Source organism: Oratosquilla oratoria, chromosome 10, assembly GCF_046742065.1.
Source record: "Oratosquilla oratoria isolate Oo_2021 chromosome 10, ASM4674206v1, whole genome shotgun sequence".
In the NCBI taxonomy this organism is placed as follows: Eukaryota; Metazoa; Arthropoda; class Malacostraca; order Stomatopoda; family Squillidae; genus Oratosquilla; species Oratosquilla oratoria.
Window position 1 is genome coordinate 62,294,509 of NC_134786.1, and position 6,808 is coordinate 62,301,316.

Consider the following 6,808-nt stretch of genomic DNA (forward strand, 5'->3'; position numbering starts at 1 on the left):
TTTTACACGAAGCTCGCGCGCACAAGCATTGTGACGTGAGCGCTATGTGTGTTGAAATTTGATGTCTTTCTTTCTTCTTCGTTTCTCGATGGACCAAAAAATCTGAGAGCATTCGGAGCGCGCTCGGAACCTTAACGGTCACGCAGAACTATATCAATGGTCGTGATGGTACTGCGTTTGATGCATTTCTAGTTATGAAATAATCTGGTGCTTTACTCTTTTACACAAAGTTTACGCCGCTCGTTTTTGGTTATGTTCAGTAATCTGGCCTGCACTCTTGTTTCGAAACACTCTTTCGAAACTTTCATTGGTGGCGTTTCTTTCACTAAAACTTTCATATTTTAGAGGTCTTAGGATTTCGGAATTTCGGATGAAAAATCTTAAGATGTGTATTATCGTGTATTATCATAACAATGCCTATAAATATGTCTATGTTAATGGTCAAGGTTATGTAAACATCTATGTTTATGTTTACGCGTTTGTGTGTCTTTGTATGTGTCCACTTTGGGATGCTCTGTAATCGTGAATCATTACTAATTTGCAATGACCCCAAAAGAAAACAGTTTCGGTTCTTCTCTGCATTTATCTGCAAAACTCCTTTCAAAATGCCTTTCCTCCTTCATAGTCATTTATAATTTTATTTGTTTTATTGGTTTGTATATGTTTATGTGTATGTGTGTGTGTGTGTGTGTGTGTGTGTGTGTGTGTGTGTGTGTGTGTGTGTGTGTGTGTGTGTGTGTATTCACTTGGTCTTTGGATCACGTGTTGGACTCGTGATCGACAGCTATTTCCCTCCTGGAAGAGAGCAGAGCTCGTAGGTCCGATCTATGGGTAATGCTATGACCTTGCACACACACACACCCCCAACTCCCCGCCCACGAGAGTTGGAGTAACACCCCTCAGCGCTGCGATACTGATATTATTTCAGCCCCGGGCGAGAGTCGAACCCGGACCTCCGTAGTGGCAGGCCAGAGCTCTAACCACAGCGCCATGAGAGGTGTGTGTGTGTGTGTGTGTGTGTGTGTGTGTGTGTGCATGTGTGTGTGTATGTGTATGTGTCTGTGTGTGCATGTTTGTGTGTATGTGTATGTGTGTATGCGTGTGTCCATGCGTGTATGTGTGTGTAAGCGCTCGTGGGTGCGTGAGTGTGTGTTTGTGTGTATCAGTGAGTGTGTATGTTTGTGGGGAGGTGCTTTGTTTTGGTATGTACTTGAGAGTGTTCATATATGTTTTATAATTTTATGCACAAGCCCTTATACGTCAGTTCTTATTCCAATGTGTGTGACATATGTACAAGTAAGTGTGCTCTTGTCAGTGCACGCGCGTGTGTTGATAGTGTGCGACCAACAGCCTTCATTAGGACGGTGGCATTGCTGCCGGCGCATTGAGGACCCGTTCCCTAAGGACGCAACCCTCCGCTTGGCAAACTTGGTCGTCGTCCTCCCCCTTAGCATGTTCCTCCTCCTCCTCTTCCACCTCCTCCTCCTCCTTCTCCTCCTCCTCCTCCTCCTCCTCTTCCACCTATCTTCCTCCTCCTCCTCCGACTACTCCTCCCCTTCCTTCTCCACCTCCACCTCCTCCTCCTCTTCCTCTTTCTCCTCCTACCTCCTCCTCCTATGACTACTCCTCCCCTTCCTCCTCCTCTTATCCTCCTCCTCCTCCTCCTACTCTCCTCCTCCACCTCCTCCTCTTCCGACTACTCCTCCTTCTCCTCCTCCTCCGACTATTCCTCCCCTTCCTCCTCCACCTCCTCTTCTTTTTCCTATTTCTCCTCCTCCTACCTCCTCCTCCTTCTTCTCCTCCTCCTCCTCCTCCTCCTCCTCCTCTCGTCCTCCACCATCACCACCACGATCTGTTTCTATTCTTCCTTCTCCTCCTTCTCCTCTTCTTTACTCTTTTTCTCTTCTACATTCTCGTTCTGCCTCACTTTTTTCTTCCTTCTGCTCTGTTTTCTCTTCCTCTTCTTTTTCCATCATCTCCTCTTTTTTTCCTCCTCCTCCTTCCTTTTCTCTTCTTCTATTTTCTAGTCATACTCCTCCTTCTCTTCCTCCTCCTACATATTGTACTACTTTCATTCCTCTTCTTGCTTTTTCTCCTATTCGTTCTTCCTGTACTCCATTTTTTTAATTCATACTTTTCCTCCTCCTCCTCCTCCTCCTCCTCCTCCTCCTCCTCCTCCTCCTCCTCCTCCTCCTCCTCCTCCTCCCCCTCCTCCTCCTCCTTCTCCTCCTCCTTCTCCTCCTCGTCCTCATCCTCCTCCTCCTCCTCCTTCTCCTCCTCCTCTTCTATCTTTTTCTTCTCCTCCTTCTCCTCCTCCTCCTCCTCTATCTTTTTCTTCTCTTACTTTCCCTTTGCCTTTTTCTCCTCTTTCCCTCTTCCTTCTCCTTCCTTTTCTCCTTCTTGTGTTTCTCTTTCTCCTCATTTAACATTTCTTATTGTGTCTCTTCTTCGTAATACTCCTCCACATTTTCTCTTTCTCCTCTTTCTGCATCTCCTTCTTTGACACCATCTCCTACCTCATCCTTCTCATTAACCTCCTTTAGCAATATATTCCTACTTCTTCTTCTTCTCTTCCTTTTCTCACAGCCTTCTTCAGTATTTCCCCATCGTTCAGCATATCAGTCGATTAATCCTTCCCCCTCCTCCTCCTCTTCCTCCTCCTCTTGTTCCTCTTCCTCTTCCTCCTTCTCTTGTTCCTCCTCCTCTTCCTCCTCCTCTTGTTCCTCCTCCTCCTCCTCTTCCTTTTCTTCTTTCTTTTACACTATTTTTTCCATCCTCCTTTTCTTTAAGCATACCCTCCTACTACTCACTCTCTCTCCTCTTCCTCCTGTTCTTCCTTCTCCTCCTACTCCTTTTTCTACAAAGTCACTTCTTTGTCCTTCCACCTCTTTCTCCTCCTTTTTTTATCATTCTCCTCCTTCTTCTTTTCCTACTTCTCTTCATCTTCCTCTTCCTCTTCCTTTGATGCCTCCACTTACTCCATTCTTTTCTTCTCCACTTAATATTTCCTCTCCACCTCCTCCTCTTCCAGCATCTCTTTGTCTTCTGAATCCCTCTTCCTCCTCTACATACTTATCCCTCACTTCCTTCAAGGCTTCCTCCTCCTCATACTCCTCCTCCTTCTCCTCCTCTTCCTTCACGTAATCCTCCTCTTACACTTCCTCCATCTCCAATACCTCTTCCTTTTACTTCTCGTCATGTTTCTTCCTCTTCTTTTCTTCCTCTTCTTTCTGTACATTTCATTATCCGGCTCCTGCTCCTTTATTTTTCATCCTTCATTCCTTTTCAAGCATCAATTCCTCTTCTTCCTCCTCCTCTTCCTCCTTTCTTTCTTTTAATCTACTCCATCTTCCTTCCCTTTTTACATTACTTCTCTTTTAGAATCTTCCAATTCTACTATTCCTCTCCAGCTCCAACATTTTTTCTCTCCTTCTTCCCTTTTCCCCTTCTTCCACTCTTTTGGTATTTCTTTATAATTCTACGCTTTCTCCCTCTTCCCCCTTTTTCTCTCTACTCCATCAGCATTTCCTCCTTTTTCTCTTTATCTCCTCTTCTCTATATCCTCTCCTCTCCCTTATCCTCCTCCTATTTTACTTTCTCTGTGTTCTCTCCCTCTTTCTCCTACTTTCCCTCATCATCTCTAAATCACAGCATAACTTACTTATCCACATATTCATCCACATCCTCAACCTTATCCTTCATCATTTAATTCTTATTCTCTTCTTCTTTCCTCCTCATCCTTTATCTCCCCTCTTCTTCCTTTCCCTTATCATCCATTTGCTTCTACGCCTTTTCCTTCTCCTCCTACTCCTTTTCTTCCTCTAATCTTTCTCCTCTTTCTATTACTTCGTCTCTTCCTCCTCCTTTTTCCCGTCGACCTCCTCCTCCTTATTCTCCTCTTATTCCCTCGTTCAACTACCCTTCTTCCTTCACCTTTTCCTTCTCTTCCTCCTCTTTCTTCTCCTTCATCCTCTTTCTCCTCTACTTCCTCCTCCTCTTCCTTCTATTCCTTTTTTCTCCTTCCTCCTCTTCATGTTCCTCCTTCTCCTATTCCTCTTTCTTCTCCAGCAACTCCTCCTTCTTTTTTCCTTCTCTTCCTTCTTCCCCTCTTCCTTTTCTTTCTTCTCTTTCTAATCGTCTTACTACACTATCATCCCTTTCTCCTCTCTCCATTTCTATTCCGTCTACTCTCACTCCCCTCCTCCTCCTCCTCCTCCTCCTCCTTCTCCACCACCACCATCTCCTCCGTACCCTCCTTTTGCTCTTCTTTTTTCTCTTCCTTCCCCTGTCTGGGGTATTGGTTGTATAAGTTTTATGAAATCAATATTCTCGGGATTTTAATGACATCCCTGCGGACCAGAGTCACACAGTATTTTTTTAATGATTGGAGACGAGTATCCATTAAGAATATAATACCGTTCCGTTTAGTATTCTATTATAACTCAGTCTTAGTTCCTCTTTTAGATATCTCTTTTACCACCTCTAAGACTACACTTTCGGCCAGGTATTGCCACGAAGGATGGAAGGGAATATAAGTGTTGGTTATCACAATAATAATACTAAGTCCTCTTCCTCCTCTTCCTCCTCCTTTCCTCCACCTCCTCCTCCTCCTCTTCCTCCTCCTCCTCCTCCTCTTATGAAGTCTCTTCCCCATACCTCTCATTATCCTACACTACCTCTTCCATCACCTCTTACAGCTCATCTTGTTCTACTCCCTCTTTCTCCACAATCTCGTCCACATACTCCACCTCTTTGTATCCATATTTCATATACTTCTTCCTTCCTGCATCTCGTTCTCGTCCTACTCCATCCTATCTTTCTCCACGTTTTCATCTACATTCTCTTCCTTCACTTATTTTTCCTTCTATTTCTCCCACTTTTAACAATTCTACTCCTCCTACACATTTATATTTTATTCTTCCTTCTTCTCTTCGTTCTCATTCTCCTCTGCGTTCTCGTTTTGCTCTGTTCTGTCTCTACACCTCATCTACATCCTCTTCCTTTACTTACTTTTTCCTCTCCTCTTCTCACGTTTCATCCTTCTCCTCTTCCACATCTTTCCTCTTAACTTCCTTCTCCACCTCCGTGCACGTTCTTCTCTCCCTTTTCGTCCTGCTCCACACCATCTTTTTCCACATTTTCATCCACATCCTCTCACTTAACTTGTTTTTTCTTTCATGTTCCCACTTTTCATCTTCCTCCCCCGCATCCTTCTTCTTTTCTTCCTTCACCTCTTCCTTCCCATTCTCCTCCTCCACATCAAATTCCTCTCCTCTTACACCACTCCTTCCTTTTCTTTCCTCCATTCCACTTCCATCTTGTTCTCCTCGTCTACCTTTTCCTGAACCATTTCCTATTTCTTCTCTTTGTCTCCTTCTATTCCTTATATCGATGTACCCTATTTCCCCTTTTCTTTTCATCATGCTTACCTCTATTCTCTTCCTCCTCCTACATCACCTCCCCTTCCATTTTTTCTTTTCCTCCTTTTCCTTACAACTCTCGTTCTCTCCCTTCTTGTCCTTATCCTTGTCGTTGTCCTTCCAGTGTTTTACCTACTTTCCTTTCCACCTACTTGTTCATTTGGTACTCGGCATTCTACATACTTGAATTAAGTATTCTGACAATAACTAAAATTAAACATTTAATGTGCGACGTGAGCACAGATGATTAAATGAAGAAGCTCAAGCCAATGCTTACCCGTGATTTAATCATAACTGACAAAAGTTATTCGATATTAATTTTAATTATCGAATGACGCAAGGCCAAAGAAACCTTACCAGACAGGAGTTATCATAGGGCATCTTGATACTGAATTGCTTTACCAAAATGAAAGTCATACGACGCCATAATCACAATCCAATATGATGTTGATAACATTGAAGACATATCTATGTAACCTGCACGAGTTATAGCCTTGAGTTTGAGCTCAAGATCATACGTGTAGGTTGATACTGGTAAACGTCTCTCTATAATTGCTTTTGAGTTAAGTCGCTCTAAAAAGAATCTAACTTCGAATTTTATCTTTATAAGTACCGATCTTCAAAACGATGGTTATTCTACTGTTGTATTGGGTAAGATTATGAATAGAAACTAGGGTAAAGATTATTTTACTCTTGGTTTGAAGTAAATATTATTTTTAAGTTATAACCCAGATAATATTTTTATATTTTAATTGACCTTGACACTGACGTGGACTTAATTATATTATCCACCTTCCCTCAGAGTTTCACGTCATTTTACCTGGCCGTTTTGGCGTAAATTTGCTTATAAAGAGAGAGAGAAAAATAACATGGGCGTTTACGGGATAATCCCACATCTGCAAAAACTGCACTTCACATACTTTATTTTGGCCAACATAAGACTATTCTATTCAGTTGAAGGCAGGCATCTCAATGTTAAAAGATTTTTTTTTTTTTTTTTTTTTTGCTACAGTGACCCTACAGATTTCTGTTTTCTCTGAAGTCAGAGGATCTTATTCACATTAAAACAGAAGCTCGCGTTGAAGAATCTAACATACCATAATGCAGTATAACTGGGTTTCTTCACTATCATCCGGCTCCACCCTAAGCTGATTAGAAATTATCTGACGTAATTGAAAAACAAAAATCCATGAAAATTGCATAACTGTATATAAAGATCTAATTGAAGGAACCTTAATCGATTAAGACGAGAATTTGCCCTTCAGCATGATAAAATCGTCTGGTATAGAGTTGAGCAACATTTATAGACAAGATAAACGTGGTCAAGAGTTGACCAAATTCTTCTCTTCACATTTTCAAGTTGTAGCCTGAACTCAACTAATTTGATT